The sequence below is a fragment of the Mus caroli genome, unplaced genomic scaffold (assembly GCF_978045245.1).
Source record: "Mus caroli unplaced genomic scaffold, Mus_caroli_1 scaffold_5, whole genome shotgun sequence".
NCBI classification, from domain to species: domain Eukaryota; kingdom Metazoa; phylum Chordata; class Mammalia; order Rodentia; family Muridae; genus Mus; species Mus caroli.
The window spans coordinates 2,702,857-2,720,501 of NW_028227260.1; the positions used below are offsets into that span (position 1 = coordinate 2,702,857).

At 36.1% G+C, this 17,645-nt stretch overlaps 1 protein-coding gene across 3 annotated transcripts in view; it reads right to left on the reverse strand.

The window, feature by feature from the left end:
* The window catches only part of Arhgap6 (Rho GTPase activating protein 6), a 511,317-nt gene that overhangs the window by 91,716 nt on the left and 401,956 nt on the right, over positions 1-17,645 (reverse strand). The window lies entirely within an intron of this gene.

Below are 17,645 nucleotides of genomic sequence, written 5' to 3' on the forward strand. Positions count from 1 at the left end.
GTTGCTGCTTTTTAGGGGGGTGTTTTTACTCAATATACTATTTTTAAAATAATACATCAAAAGGTGTTTCATAGAGCTCCCTAGGAACTTATGTTTTGATGCATATGTGTCCTCTGAGCAATGCAATACATAGAAACCTAGGTTTTAAAAAGCAAATTGTAAAAATAATAGAGAGACTTGATGGATTGTAATGAAACAAATGGAAGTAACTTTTTGAGGTAAATTGAACATTTTTAAGTGTGAAATTTACTGCATTGTTGGGAATATTTAAATTCTATAGCCCCCTCATCACCTTAGGGACAAAGTGCCTAATATTACCCAATATTACTTACAACTTATGTTTCTATCACCCCAATACTTGAAAAGCAGTAGTAGTAACCTGGCATTGACTATATGTGAAGTCATACAATGAGTGGCCAATTTATGTCTGGTTTCTTAAAGATTACATGATTTTGAGATGTCTCAGTGTTCCAGCATTTATCATCCCCTAATTCTTATAGTAAAATAATATAGAGTACATTTATATGTTTCTTTGTTATTTCTACTCTTTAGCCATTATGAATAAAGCTCTTGTGAATACTCACAAACAAGTTCTTGTGTGAACATCATTTTGATTCTCTCTCTCTCTCTCTCTCTCTCTCTCTCTCTCTCTCTCTCTCTCTCTCTCTGGGTGTGTTTTAAATATATAAGGGTGTCATTGTTGGATCACATATTAACTATATCTACATGCAAAAACAAAATGAAAAAAAATTTAACCAACATGACTCCAAACATTAAGAATTGGAAATACATTTTCTTTCTTTCTTACTTTTTTTTTTTTTAGTATTTCATGTCACAATTTTATTCATTTATTTATTTATTTATTTATTTATTTATTTATTTAGATATTTTCTTCACTTACATTTCAAATGCTATCCTGAAAGTCCCCTATACCCCCCCACCCCCCTGCTCCCCACCTACCCACTCCTGTTTCCTGGTCCTGGTAAGAAATAAAATTTCTATAGCATTTCTTAAAATAGAGATATCATCAAGTATGGAAAAATCCATAATATCTAGGCTTCATATACATTGGCCACTAGAGCTATGGCCAAGCTAAGAAAATGTACAAAATACTAATGTTTCCATTTGATTTCATATACTAATGATCATGAATGACTTGAAATTTTAAAAGATTTCTAGGGCTAATTTCTTTAAAAAAATGAGCCTTATCCTAGGTACAACCAAAAGCAGGTAAACTATATTTTAATATCAATAAGTTGTTAATATTTAGCACAGAGATTTATATGTTAAAATACAGTTCATCTTTAGCTGAGATATTGTTCCCTACATGGTGAAATAATCTAGAAACAAAGTACTGCACAGAATGGCTCAGAAGCCTTGTTTTAATTACTCTCATGCCCTTTAAATGTATTGCTCTTTGAATGAATTCAGAAGAACTTAATATCACTTACAAGATAATTATTCTATAGATTGTGTGCTGTTAGAAACAGAGTCAAGCAAAAAGGATGACCATGGGATGTCTTTCTGGCTTTGTGTAATATCACAAATGTTGAGAAATAATGAAAAACCAATGAGACAAATAGTGCAGAAGATACCCATGCATGGATTCCTAGAAACTAGAAATCTATGAATATAGGAATATGTTACCTTGCCTAACAAAGGGAACTTTATATGTATTTCTTTACATATGCAACTTTGACATGTGGCAAATCTGCTAGTTTATCCAGATGTACTCACTCTAACTACATGAGTAAACCTTTTCCAGCAGAACAGAGAGAGGAAAATGGTACCACTGAAGAAGGGTCAGAGAGATGTGGTATTGGCTTTGAAGAGGAAAGAAGTTTATAAGTCAGGGAAAGGATGTTCCAGAAGCAATCTACATTACTTGGATTCCTAGTACCTGATCTTATAAAAGTTACACCTCTAGTGGGAGACTAAGGTATCAGGTACACTACATCCCAATACAACTCCTAAAGGTAACATAAAAGTATGGTTTCTTCAGCATTGAATATACATTATCTTTCACAGTAAAAGTATTTGGCTGTTTATTAGCTTTCTATTACTAGAAAGAGTAATACAATAAAAATATTTTCTACAGTGATTGAGACTCTTCCAGGTACCACCTAAGTTTGCTATTGAATAGCATTTTCTATTACTTCCTGTTTCTATACGTTCTATTGTGAGAAAAAAATGCAACTAAATACTGCTGTCTGTCTGAAAATAATACTGAATAATAATGTTTTATTTATATCCCACACTGGAAATTTCAAAGCTCTGATCACATTATCCTATGGACATTTTTAAACACACATTTTCAAATCATTTCTCTAATACATGAATATATTTAACTCTTCAGTCTTTTAATAAGGATAAGGTTACAACTAACAAAGCTAAGAGTTTTGAATGCTTATCTCATGCCATCCCATGCTAAGTACTTCATGTTAAAAGTCTCACGCAGGTATTTAGGAATATATATGTATATATATATATATATATATATATATATATATATATATATATAAAACAGCAATTAATTTTGAGAAAGGCTATTGATTAGAAAGACAGCAATGAATATATAGGAGAGGGTTTGGAGGGATGAAAAGGAAGAAAAAATATAATTAAATAATAATCTCAAAGGAAGTCTACAAATCAGGGAAGGTAATGAAGTTTTTAAAAAAGAAATGATATTTTTAAAAAAGAAACTCATTTATTGGCTGGAGCACAGGGCCTGGTTTAGTTCAGCCACCTACATGGTGGCACACAACTACATATAACTCCATGTCCAACCCCATTTGCCATCCAAATGTAGATAGGGGCAATCTTATGTCCTACACTTAGATGAATGACTACAAGCACAAGTAATAACTGTCTATAGAAGGAGTATTAATTCTCCCCCCTCAGGGTGAGCACTGCCCCTTCAACTGGTTATCCAATACCAAGTAGTTGGCCCTAAAAGTATGTATGTATGATCATCACTGAATAGATTCAGCAGGTTGTATATTTTTATTTTTATAAGTATATGTAACAATAGTTGCTAAAGAAGAGGGGGACACAAATTTAGGACAGAGAGGGAGGCATGTTTGGGAGGGGTAGGAGAGAAGGAAGGGATAGGGAAATGATGTAATTATGTTTAATTTAATAAAAGGAAAAATAGGCTGGCACTTTCCTCCTATGCCCTAGCATCCTAGATGAATCATTAGGCTGTTCTTGATTTTTGTGTTTTAGGACACTTCAGAGAGGCACTATTTCATTGGAATCTGTCTGAAATGTCACAGAAAGAAGACTATGGTTTTCTTTAGCTTTGGCCATTACTTCAGAAGTCACATGGCACCACACTCATGCCACAGACTATTTTAATAGTAAAGAGACATAGCTACAATAAATTGTTAGAGCTGCAGGCCTACCTTAAAATTTACGATATTTCAGGTAGCAGTTTTGGTGTACTTACTCAAAATGTAACTCTGAACAGCTTCAGCCTCCCGAGCACTGGGCACTCTGTGTCCATAGACCCGGTTGAGGCTTAAACCAAGCTTCCAGCTAGATCCCATAAAAACGCAACTGTACCACCTTCCATGCCAAGAAAGACATAACTAATCAATCTCTGTCCTGTAGAGTCCAAGCAGGGCCTCTCAACACCCTACTGATGCCAAGTAAGAGTGGCTTCATTGAAAACGCTGTCTTTTTTCCACTGGATATGCCAGCAAGATTTTGCCAAAAGGACCCTGATATAGCAGTCTCCAGTGAGGCTAAGCCAGTGCCTGGCAAATACAGAAGTGAATGCTCACAGTCAACTATAGGATGGAACACAGGGCCCCCAATAGAGAAGCTAGAGAAAGTACCCAAGGAGCTGAAGGGGTCTGCAACCCTATAGGTGGAACAACAATATGAACTAACCAGTACCCCCAGAGCTTGTGTCTCTAGCTACATATGTAGCAGAAGATGGCCATTATTGGGAAGAGGTATTGCAAACTTTATATGCCCCAGTACAGGGGAATGCCAGGGCCAAGAAGTGGGAGTGGGTGGGTAGGGGGGCAGGGAGGGGGGAGGGTATAGGGAACTTTCGGGATAGCATTTGAAATGTAAATAAAGAAAATATGTAATAAAATAAAATAAAATGTGGCTGAAATTTCATGTGTGCACCACCACATGTACCAATTCTAAACATTCCAGTTATAAGACTATTTATAAAATATCCAAGTTATATTTACAAAAGTATTCACTTGAGAGCCAGCAAGATGGTCCAGAGTATAAAATGAGTTGAGGTTTAGGTCTGATACCCTGAGTTTGATGTCCATACTCTATAGAGTAAAGATAGAACTTACTCCTAAAAGTTATCTTCTGATACCCTCACATGGGCTGTACCAAACATGTACAAAACTAACAGACATGCATCTCTCTCTCTCTCTCTCTCTCTCTCTCTCTCTCTCTCTCTCTCTCTCTCTCTCTCTCTCTCACACACACACACACACACACACACACACACACACACATATGAAAGAAAAAATAAGATTCTATCTTCAACATCATCTTCAATTGTCAAAATATCAACAATAGGCTAGGTGTGGTACCCACTTCCAATCATAATATGCAAAAGACAGTCCTAAAATCATCATTAATTTGATATCAGAGCCAGATATCTAGTGAGATATTCGAACAAAACCAACAACAAAATAGAAAACCCTTCTAAAGAAACAGAAATATATGCATATATTCACCAGAAGATATATGGCAAAATGTTCATAGCATCATTATTCTCAATGTCCACAAACCATAAATAGTAAAATGTTCATTGAAACAGAAAGGATATATTGTTGCTTACTCACATAATGGAAAGCTACAGGACAATGAGGATGAAAAAAGATAAACTCCTCCAACCACTTAAATCAACACATATGAATCCCACTGATATCACATTGACACAAAAGCCAGCATATCATCTCATCAATGCAAATTCGCAAAACAAGATAAATCGGTCTTAAGGGTGAAAAGTCAGAATAGGTGGTATTTTGAGGGGAGAAGCAACTAGATAAACTTCAGGGTCTTAGGTTGCCTCTGCTTTTGGCACACATAGTTTCATTTTGTAGATATTATTTAGTTGTAAAATTGCATAACATATGTACTTTATTACAGACATATTAAGTGTTACCAATATCTAAATATAACATTAAAACATGTTATCAATAACCATATCATATTTAATTATATGATGAGTGATATTAATAACCTAGGTGTCTATCAATGTGCAATTGACTATGTGAATTCTGGGATATCTATTCAATCTAATTCTGTATAGGCATGAAGGAAAAAGGATGCAGGTTTTCTGGTATAAACTTGAAGAGTTGCCAACTATACATAAAGCTAATAAAGTTGCAGAATGGTATAAGGTGTCTTATTTCTCACAAAGATCAGAAATTATCTTCCTAGATATAAATAATGGCTTTGACTTGATGGTGAGATTCTTAAGGGCATTCTGCCACATATATATCTATGTTATGGAAAGTCTATTTAAAAACATGAGTTATGTTTGTACTAAGAAATAAAAGAACCCCCCAATTTTGAAGAACAAAAATGTCCTAAGTTTGAGATTCTTATTGTCTTATTTGTGAGGATTGGAGCTTTTGATGGATGAAGGAAATGATAATGGAATAAACATAGTGCCTTGCCTTCAGGGTTACTAAGTGAACCCACGGATGGAGGTCACATTGGTTGGTTGCTGGCAATCTTAGCAATTGATTCAAATTAGCACTTGTGTGCTCCACATTCAAATCTAGTTGTGGTGTGGTCACCGCAAACAAGATTCTTGGCCACACAAAGAATGTGTCTACAAAATGGCAAAACAACTGGATTTGTTTGATTAAATGAGCAAAACCATATACTCAGAGAGAGGGAACAAAAATCAAAACAGCTACACCCAAAGTAACCCAGTCAGATGGGTGTTCACAAAATGCACCATTTCATTGAATCAACATGTTAGCAGCCTCACATGGACTCTGAGAAACACAGTTTCAAAGAAATGTTTGTAAATAAACCAAGAGGCTATGAAAGACACATTTTACCCATCGTCAGCAAATGTTCTCTGAGTGTTTGTTGTGGATCTGCCATGTGTTAGAGGTCTGAAGATATGATATTACTTTCATAATCAGTAATGATGTTTTGTTGGTTACTCTTACTATAACCCATGACACTGAATAACAATCTCCAAAGGAGAAAAATAAAACATTGACTTGGGCAGAACTGATTAAAACATAGTTTTCCTTATGAAGTAAAAATTTAACAGACAAGTAGAACAGCTTGTTCATAATAAGTCATCTCAACTCTGACTACACATTATATTCAACAGAAAGAAAAGTTCTAGAAATAGCACCTAGTCATCAATACTTTTCCAAACTCCTCTGGTCACTGAAAATCACAGAACAGATGAAAACCTTGCTTGGTCTAATTAAATGAGAAACTGGGTGGGTGGAAAGTAACCCAGACATAAATGTCTTCAAAAGCTCCCCAAATGATTCTTAAAGGTAATGAGCACTAAATATCACTGCTTCTAAATAGAAGTTGAGGGTAACCTTTCAAGCAGTGCTCTGTAGATATTCAGTGCTACCCGACATTCCTTTGTGTCCAGTTTCAGTAGATATTCAATCATGTTATGCCTTCATGTATTATGCAAGTTACATACAAATGTTCAACATAAAATGTGGTTATATTCTCATGAGTTTATTGTAATGTAAAAGCATCATAAGTCAAAAGAATTGATGCACATAATCTGTACAATATCCTTGCCCACCATACCTTAAGAATGTTTTAAATACTATCTCCAGCTGAAGCCGACTGGCTCATTTTGCTTTTTTTTGTGCATGATTTTAAGGATATGACTCCTTAGGTTGTTCAGTAGTAGAGCTCTTATACAGCATGCTTGATGCCCTAGGTTCTATCTGTTAGTGACATTACAGAAAAAGAAAGAGGAGAGGAAGGGAGGGAAAAGGAGAGAAAGAAAGGAGAAAGAAAGGAAAGAGGATAAAGGAATACTATTAAAGTGGGTGAGGTGAAGAGGGGAGAGAAGAGGAAGGGGAGGAGAGGACAATGACAAAGAATTAATGTCATGTTCACGCACTGACTTTACAGAATTTCTAAGGCCCAGTACTCCCTCTCTGTCTTCCACTCCCGAGACTGTTAGATTAGCAGGGTATGATCAAACAGTGATTGCCTACTTGTTTTCATTAGCCACGGTATAAATCAAATCTCATGCTTCCTTTTGCTGTTCAAGGAGTGTTTATAGCCCGCAGAATGATTTTAAAGCTGACTTACGTTAAACTCCTAGAGAACTATTAACATATTCTTATGGCTGTAGCATGGGAAAGCTCACATTTAAATTTAGACATTTTACATACTGTTCATACCATAGTTCCAGCCTTTTAAGTGAAGATAAAAACCACTGGCATAGATTGCTACTTCACTTTATTTTAAAATAGCAATATTTGTATAATTTATTCATTTAAAATTGCATTAGACTTTTTGTTTATTGTTTTACTTTGTGTGTCCATGGATGAATTATGTGTCAGTGTACATTGGTAGGTCAGAGAACAACTTGTTGGAGGTAGTTCTGCTTTCCAACATGTGGGTTCATAGGGATAGGACTGAGATCATCAGACTTGGTAAAGTGCCTTTACCTGATCAGCCATCTCATCAGCCAGAATTTACTTGTCCTTTTAACTTGTTTCCTATATGTAATTTTTTTAAAGAAAAAACTTATTAGTTGACTATTTCATCCATGTATATAATGCAATCTGATCACATTCATGTCTCACTCTTTCTTATGCTTTCCCATCCTCTACCAATACCCAAACCCTCCTCACAAAAATTGACCTGTTTTTTTTTTCAGCAAACTGAAAATTACATAATTTAATCTTCAAGTTATTTCATGAACTTTCATCTCCCAGATAATTTTCATTTGAATAATTCTTTGTTTTCCCCATTTATCCGTCTAGTCTTATTTTAAATGATAGAGTATCTGTTATTTACTTTTTTGATAATTTCATACATGAAAACCATTGATTGATTATTTCCTTTTAAATGAATCAGAACATTAGAAATGAAGACAGGAACTGTGGAGTTTCAGAGACCCTTTGTAGTAACACAGAGGTCTAGGACCCCAGTCGTCTACATACCACCCAATATATAGCTCAGTTCATCTTAGAACTACAATTCTTCACTCAGGACAATTGGTCTCTTTTGGACATGTGTCATGTCTGGAGACAGTTTTAGCTTGTCATATTTTGGTGGATGGGATTGAGATGATGTGAGGTGTTGCTACAGGAATATGGGGAGAAGAGGTCACAGATGCTGCCAAATATACCACAGTGAATGATTGGCTAACCCCAAATATTAAGTGTGCCAGAAATTTTCAGAGATCTGGTTTTCAAGCATACGTTGTATGACTCCATACATTAAATATTAAAAGCAGAAAAATCCATAGAGGCTGAAAATCCATAGAGAATGAAAGTAGGAGGTTTCCTGGGAATCAGGAGTCAAGGCAAAAGGTAAATGACTGTTTGCAGATAATGAAAATATTTGAAAATTAGATTATGTCGATGGTTAGAAAGTGGTCTGCAACTCTATAGGTGGAACAACAATATGAACTAACCAGTACCCCCAGAGCTTGTGCCTCTAGCTGCAAATGTAGCAGAAGATGGCCTAGTCAGCCATCACTGGGAAGAGAGACCACTTGGTATTGTCATCTTTATATGCCTCAGTACAGGGGAATGCCAGGGCCAGGAAGTGGGAGTGAGTGGGTAGGGGAGCAGGGTGGAGGGAGGGTATAGGGATAGCATTTGAAATGTATATAAAGAAAATATCTAATAAAAATAAATAAATATTTTTTTAAATTATGAATTACTCCAATAATATTTTACTGAGTACTTCCTATGTGCTAGATTTATTTTTTAAAAAAGTCCATCAAGATACTAAGACTATTAGAAATCATTCAATTGCAGATTCTGAAGTCAATTTCATGCTATGTAAATTATATAACAATAAAATGATTTTCATCCTTTTCACGTTTCATTTGTTTTTGTTCTTTACTACACCAGAACTCATTTCATGCAGTAATATCTAGTTTGCTCTGGACAGTAATCTCTAGCAACAGATCTTATTTGCAGCCTGATATTTTCTATGAAAGTTATTAGGTACGTTCTTTACTTTTTATACACATGTGTTATCACTTTGTCCAAGACCCTTAGATATGCAAAGTGTATATGCTATGCCATTTTTGTCCAAGAACAATAGGAAAAAACTCTATATATTAAAATATGGATGGAAATTTCCAACCTTTTGACTGTATTTTTCCTTTTCTTTCATTCAATTTTCTACTTTTAATTTTCCTAGAATTATTAAAATTGTTACTCTAGAAGAGGGCAGAGGTCTTTTCATTCTAGTACTAGAGGGAAGACTCTGATGGCAACTTGAACTAGGTATCAAGTTCCAATCTCACCAGTACTACTACAAAGTAAGACCTTGACTTGAGAAAACAAAACAAAACAAATTGTCCCTTTTTAGCTGGAAGAAGCTGAGGAGGAGGGCAACCCTGTAGGAGGAACAGCAGTCCCAACTAACCAGGACCCCTGAGATCACTAAGACAATGGGCCACCAACCAGGCAGCATACAGCAGCTAATATGAGGCCCCTGACACATATACAGCAGAGGACTGCTGGATCTGGGCTTAGTCAGAGAAGATGGACCTAACCCTCAAGAGACTAGAGGCCCAAGGGAGTGAGGAGGTCTGGTGGGGTGGGGATTGGGGGTTGGGGACATGCTTGTGGAGACTGGGGAGTGGGGCAGAGGAGGTATGGGATGTGGAACAGTAAGAGGGTGGAAAGGGAGGGAGATAAAATTAGGAGTGAAGAAAAAAAGATTAAATAGAATTATTTAAAAATTTAAAAAAGCATATTTGAGATTGAATAATATAAGCAACCTCTTATTTAGTAATTCTCACTTTCCAATCACTATGGCAAATGTTCAAAGGACTCAGGTACACAGGCCAAGGTCAGGCACAATGGATCCATGGCCCAGTCATAATTCTGACCTAGTCTATTCTCTGCCAAACAGCAAGTTTGTCCCTGCCCTTGACATCATAGAAACTACTGGTCAATGTATGTGTGCATTGGGCAGAAATAGAAAAGTAAAATGTATTTTGTTGTATTGTGTTATACAAAGCTTATTTTTACACTATTATTTTACCTCTGTTAACTCAGGTATAACATTTTCACGCCTGACAATTACCAGCTAATTATAACCCAAACAACATCCTCCTATCTGCATATAATTTCCTTCATTGAACGTTATTCCACCAGATACTTAGCAAATAAATGCCTGCAGACTTTCCAAATTACAAGCTATATGAATTCTTTCTGTGGGTATTTATATTATTAAGGTATTATCTACATGTAATCAAAAAGGGTTTCCTCATTTTAAAGGTACTGTGTTTTTATCTGATTTTTTATTTAACCTTTCCCCACTCCCAAGGAGCATTAAAGAACACAGAGTCTATGAAATATTGGATATATTATGTTCTCATCAATCCTGCTGAACAGGAATGAAAAAATGCTATGCCCCAAATGTCTTTTATTCTTTTGTGGTTTATAGAATACACAGATCACTTTAAAGGATGAAATGGAATCCCGGGAAGCCGAGGTGTTCAGAAATGAGTTCCTTACATAACTACTGTTAATTTTTTTAGTAAACATCTGCAAAAATTGAGATAAGAAGGAAGGGAGGAAGGTTTGAGGTAGGAAGGTCTATGAAGATAGGCGATCTTTCCTAGCTAGTCAAGTACCTTGCTTAAATTACTGTAGCATTTGCCTATGAAGAATTCACACTAAGCCACATTATTTTCTAGATTTTCACAATTTCATGGATAGCTTTGACATTTTCTTTAACCAGTATCTACTATCTTGTATCTACTTTATATAAGTTATCAAAAGTCCTCCAAGGAAGTATAAGACACAGTACACTCCAAGGGTTGCAATGGAGGAAAAGTAGCCAATGTTTGCCAGAATCAGTAAGTGGTGATGTACCTAAATGCTGACAAGGGTACAACTTCAATTATATCCCAGAAAATATCCTTCCATGAAAATTATATTTTCTATTTTTTGGAAATTAGAGTTTTGAGAATTTCTCACATGAGTATATTATATCTGAATTTCCCACCACCTATCCTCCCAAGTCTTGTGTTTCCCAAACCATGTGCTCTCTAATTCTTGAGCTAGTCCAGTATTTGCATGAGCTTAGGGCTGACTTTTTTTTCTTTATTTTTCTTAGATATTTTCTTCATTTACATTTCAAATGCTATCCCCAAATTCCCCTATACCATCCCCCTTCCCTGCTCCCCAACATACCCACTCTCGCATCCTGGACCTGGCATTCTCCTGTACTGGGGCATATGATCCTCGAAATACCAAGGGCCTCTCCTCCAATTGATGGCCGACTAGGCCATCCTCTGCTACATATGCAGCTAGAGACACTAGCTCGGGGGGGGGGGGAGGGGTTACTGGTTAGTTCATATTGTTGTTCCACCTATAGGGTTGCAGACCCCTTCAGTTCTTTGGGTACTTCCTCTAGTTCCTCCTTTAGGGGCCCTGTGTTCCATCCAATAGATGACTGTGAGCATCCACTTCTGTATTTGCCAGACATTGGCATAGCCTCACAAGAGATAGCTATATCAGGGTCCTTTCAGCAAAATCTTTCTGGCATATGCAATAGTGTCTGGGTTTGGTGGTTATATATGAGATGGCTTCTTAGAATTGGGTCATACCTTTAAAAGAAGGAAAAAAAAGAACATGGCTCTCTCTCCTTTTGTATCCATTGTCATTGTCTGTAGCTCTTTACCTAGTGATGGGGTCTTTTGAATTTTCTTCTATCCATGGGGACATTGCATTTTCTTATGAGTGGATGTCTACAAAGTAGGCATTTAAAAGCTCACTTTGGTTCCAATTACCTAAAAATAGTTAATCTTGGAACAATTCTATAATATTTGACAATCAATCACATGTCTTCTTTAAGAGAAAGTTTGAGATTTGAGGTGTTATACAGCTGACATAAAAGGTCTGCAGTATTCACAATACCTATTTCTCCAACGACCATTCTCATATATCAAAAGCTGTTGAGACTCAGAAAGTAAGCCAGAAGACAGAATCCTAAAGTGACAATAGAAAACACCCTCCCAGAAGTCACCATTCAATGTTATATTCTTCAGCATTTCTCACAGGTCACCCCCTCATCCCTCATGAGCAGGCCATGCTTGTTGAGAATATTTCCTTGCTTGCAGTTGACAGATATCTCTAACTAACTTGAGCCTACGGTTTCTTAGCAGACCCTAAATCAGAATCAGCTAATTAAAAGGGGGAAACTTGCTAGCATAAGCAAAACTTGATAAGTTGCAATCAAAGAAAGGAATAACAACAACTAAAAAGGGCAAAGGAATTATTATAATTTAGAAGGGTATTTATTCACTGATCCCTTCCAAAGAGAGTGCTTAGAAGTGGTAATAAATTTATGTATTATTTGTTCTCTATTATAACAAGAACAGCCTGCATTTCTTGTATTCAACACATATATATGCACAAACAGATATTTGGAATGAATGTATAACCAAATAAAGACATATTTGGATTTCATATCCTTACACATGTCTCAGAGATATCACAATACAGAAAAATAATTTATGCTTAAAATAGTGACTTAAAAAGAACAAAGATATACTTAACATCAAAAGGCAAGAGTAAAAAGAATATTCTGGAAATGTTATAGATTCTGTAACAAAATAAATAATTTATTAATTTATTAAATAAATAATTTGTGTTTTCCAAAGCCAACTTATAAAAATTAAATAATTACTTGTTGACACAATATTAATTGAAATATTCTTTTTCTTAAAACACTTGGTAATCTTTGTGTATTGAGAGTAGAATGCATCAGTAAGCATATTATTGGAGTACAGTGTGGTATGAAGCACTACATGACCAGTATGCACTGATCAGTAATTAGCATTTTCTTTTCCTAATAATGTATTTATGGTTTAAGCCTTTGAGGTCCTCTCTCCAAGTACATAAAACATATATAGGTGATGTGAATTATTATTATCCTATTGTTCTGTGATGAACCAAAATTTTATTTCCTCTATCTAACTGTGTTTTGTTATATGCTATCTAACATTCCCATTCCTGCCTAGCTTCTAGGAATCAGTATTCTGCATTCAAATTAATATTTATAGCTTCTTCTATACTTGACTTTTTTCACTTAACATGATTTCACTTTTTTCCCCACTATTTTTTTATTGGGTATTTATTTAATTTACATTTCCAATGCTGTCCCAAAAGTCCCCCACCCACTTCCCCACCCACCCACTCCTACTTCTTGGCCCTGGCATTCCCCTGTACTGAGGCATATAAAGTTTCCACTGATGGCTGACTAGGCCATCTTCTGATTCATATGCAGCTAGAGACAAGAGCTCCGGGGGGGGTACTGGTTAGTTCATATTATTGTTCCACCTATAGGGTTGCAGACCCCTGTAGCTCCTTGGGTACTTTCTCTAGCTCCTCCATTGGTGGCCCTGTGATCCATCCAATAGCTGACTGTGAGCATCCACTTCTGTGTTTGCTAGACCCCGGCATAGTCTCACAAGAGACAGCTATATCTGGGTCCTTTCAGCAAAATCTTGATAGTGTATGCAATGGTGTCAGCATTTGGAAGCTGATTATGGGATGGATCCCCGGATATGGAAGATCTCTAGATGGTCCATCCTTCCGTCTCAGCTCCAAACTTTGTCTCTGTAACTTCTTCCATGGGTATTTTGTTCCCAATTCTAAGAAGGGGCAAAGTGTCCACACTTTGGTCTTGGTTCTTCTTGAGTTTAATGCATTTAGCAAATTGTATCTTATATCTTGGGTATTGTAAGTTTCTGGGCTAATATTCACTTATCAGTGAGTACATATTGTGTGAGTTCCTTTGTGATTGGGTTACCTCACTCAGGATGATGCCCTCAGATTTCACTTTTTAAAAAAATTTTATTAGATATTTTCTCTATATACATTTCAAATGCTATCCCGAAAGTTCCCTTTACCCTACCCCTGCCCTGCTCCCCTACCCACCCACTGCCACTTCTTGGCCCTGACATTCCCCTGTACTGGGGCATATAAAGTTTGCAATACCAAGGGGCCTCTCTTCCCAGTGATGGCCGACTAGCCCATCTTCTGCTACATATGTAGCTAGAGACACAAGCTCTGGGGGTACTGGTTAGTTCATATTGTTGTTCGACCTATAGTGTTGCAGACCCCTTCATCTCCTTGGGTACTTTCTCTAGCTTCTCCATTGTGGACCCTTTGTTCCATCTTATAGATTACTATGCTCTATTTGCCAGGCACTGGCATAGCCTCATATGAGACAGCTAAACCAGGGTCTCTTCAGCAAAATCTTGCTGGCATATACAATAGTGTCTGTGTTTGGTGACTGATTATGGGATGGATCACCAGGTGACTGCCTTTTAGTTCCACTCTCTTTTTCTGCTGTAAATGGCATGATTTCACTCTTCATTATGATACAGCATTTTGTACATATACTTTATTAATCCATTCATCTGTTGATAAATATCTATGCTGCCTCTATATCATGAGCATTATAAATAGTGCCACAAAAACACCTGGAAGTGCAGTTGTATCTTTGAATTAATGAATTCATTTTCTTTGGATGTATGCATAGGTGTGTAAATATGGATCACAGAAAAGGTCCATTTTCAGTGTTCTTTCCACCCTTGACAGACTTTGCTGCTTCTTATCCCCTTTCAACTTTGCTTCTGATATATATGTTTCAGCAATAAACATGTTCACAAATAAATACATACCTTGGACACATTGAATTTTTAGAGACATATTCTGTGTTCACTTTCCTGCGTACATTTGACTTATTATGTCCTTATACTACTACTCTTCCAGACTGAATGATGTACCTTTCATAATGATGTTCAGCTGTCCTTACTAATTTATTCTCAAAGATAATATTAGAACTTAGACCACATTAGATCTTACTATTAGCATCCTTTAAATACTTGTCACTTTCAGGGTCATAGAGGTGTGGAATGGTCAGTGAAGAGCTTTCAATTACCCTGCATACATCTCTGACCTAATTTTTATACCCATCTTCTTAGGTAGATTGTATTATTATCCCTGTCCTACAGATAAGGAAATTGTGGTGAATCCGGAGTCAGAATTAACATTGCTTAAGTTCAATATTGTCATGAAAAGTATACATTACACAATTTAATAATGTTCCTGTATTATCAATTGAAGAATCTGTAGAAAGTATGTATATATGTAGCTACAGAAAAGTGTGCATATTTATATAAATGTATAAACTCAGTTATTCAAAAGATCCAACTCTATCACCAGTTACATGAACATTTTCTGCAGTGATTCAGTATTGATGCAAAACCTAATAGTTCCTGTCACTAATTATACATTTATTTCTTAAATGATAAAATTGCAGAATATAGTAAAACCAACCCATGCTTTATTACAGTAAAGAAGTAAAAATACTTGTAAACTTAGCTCAATCAGCAGTCCCTGCAGGTGATCTGACTTGGTCAATGTTGCTTAAACAAAGCAGAGACTGCTGAAAACATGAGGCATTTCTCTGAAATGTGAAGGGAATTTCAGTTTGCAATATAAGAAACTGGGATTGGTATGGTCTAGAAAATACTTGAGCAGTGGTTCTCAGTCTTTCTAATGCTGAGAGCCTTTAATATGGTTCCCCATGCTGTGGTAACCCCCAACCATAAAATTATTTTTGTTGTTATGTCACAACAATAATTTTGCTACTGATATGAAATGTAATGTAAATATCTGTGTTTTCCAATGGTCTTAGGCGACCCATGTCAAAGGGTCATTTGACCCCCCTTCCCCCAAGGGGTCATGACTGACAGTTTGGGAACGACTGGATTAGAAAGAAGCCAAATGGTTCTGTAGTAAAATCAGGGTGATATTTTCTGTAGCACGCTTGTAAGTATTCAAGTAGATTTTCAAGCACATTGTATGGTTTGTGACATTTGTTAACTTTGTCTTTTGTGGCATTAGAGTAAGTGTTGCTACTGTAATAGTCTTGAGGTCGTGGCTGTTTGCATGACAGGTGGTTTTCTAGACTGGAGTGGTGATAGAGGACAGAAGGGACAGAGAAAATATCTGTGACAGAAGCAGAGAAAGAACACCATCGATTGTGGAATTTTGGGCGAACTTTGGATTTTTACAAGAATGGGGATTCAATCCATGCATCTTGATATGAAAAATCTGGAGAACCTTAACTAACTGTTTTGAGTACACTGGAGAAACTTGACCATTCATTTAAAAAAAAAAAAAAAGTAACGTTAATTGCTAGAACTGAGACGTAGACAATGGCATAGCACTTTCTTAAAAATGAATTTAAATATATCAGCATATGCAGTCAACTAATTTGCTGACTTGAAGACAGCTTCCCAAACCTATTATTGCCTGTAATGAACGACTATATGCACTAATCACAACATGCAGTCTTAACAGTGCTCACGGCATCTAAAAAAATCATGATACAGGGATTTTTCTTTAGACTCAACACATTTTTCATTTAGAAACCTGATTGGCTGTTCGAAGTGCCCTGCATGATATAAATTGGGGCACAGAGTTGGAAGAAACCATCGGATCAAGCATCCCTGAGCTTCAGACAGAAACTCACTGAGCATACACTCAAAGGTATGTGGATTTCATTCATAATTTACCATCTCCACTGTGGTCATTTCTTTCTCTGAATTTCATGTTTCAAATGTGTGAATGAATTGCACATTTCTAATTCTTTGTGCCATCCACACCATATGTACTTTTTTAGTTTTACTATAATTAAATTATAGACTTAAATCATTGAAATGAAGTTTTAACTTTATAGTACAGTAATGTGTTTGTATGTACTTCTGTAAATTTTAGGTCAAGCATTCCAAAGCCTTTTGGTAGCCAGATTTGATACAAAAAAGTGTATTTGCTTTTTAGTTAAGATACTGTTTTAACAGGCTGAGGGCTACTTCTTTACAAAATCTTGTTAAATCCTGTGAATCCTTTTTCTTATTAACTCAACCTTTGGGGGGAAAAGGTTTAGATGTTAGAAATCCTCAATGTACTTTTCATAGCTAACACCAATGCATTTTACATTCATATCCTAAATTTACTTTCAAGGTGTTGTCAAAAACCAATGTCATATTTCAGGATAGGTAGTTTTTGCTTCATGTTTCAAGGGCCTTAATATGTAGAAGAAATACAGTATAGTTGACAAGCAAGAAGAGGGTGATACTGGCTTAAGACAGAACTCTTTAGGTAGAAATCATTCCACAACCCTTAAAGAAGCTTAGAACGGTAGCACTGTTCTCTTTCTTTGGATGAAGCATGTCTTCTGCTTCAAACCTGGAGTTTAAAGGCATTATGAGAGATTCTTGCCTAAAATTCTACAAGTGGACCTAAACCCACTCTACCATTAATCCATTCTGTAAAATTATTCAATATTTTTCTCAAATAATTACTCTATGTATTTAACAGTAGCAATGCTCAAGTGGGATATGCCACCAAAAAGAAAAACAACATTTCTAT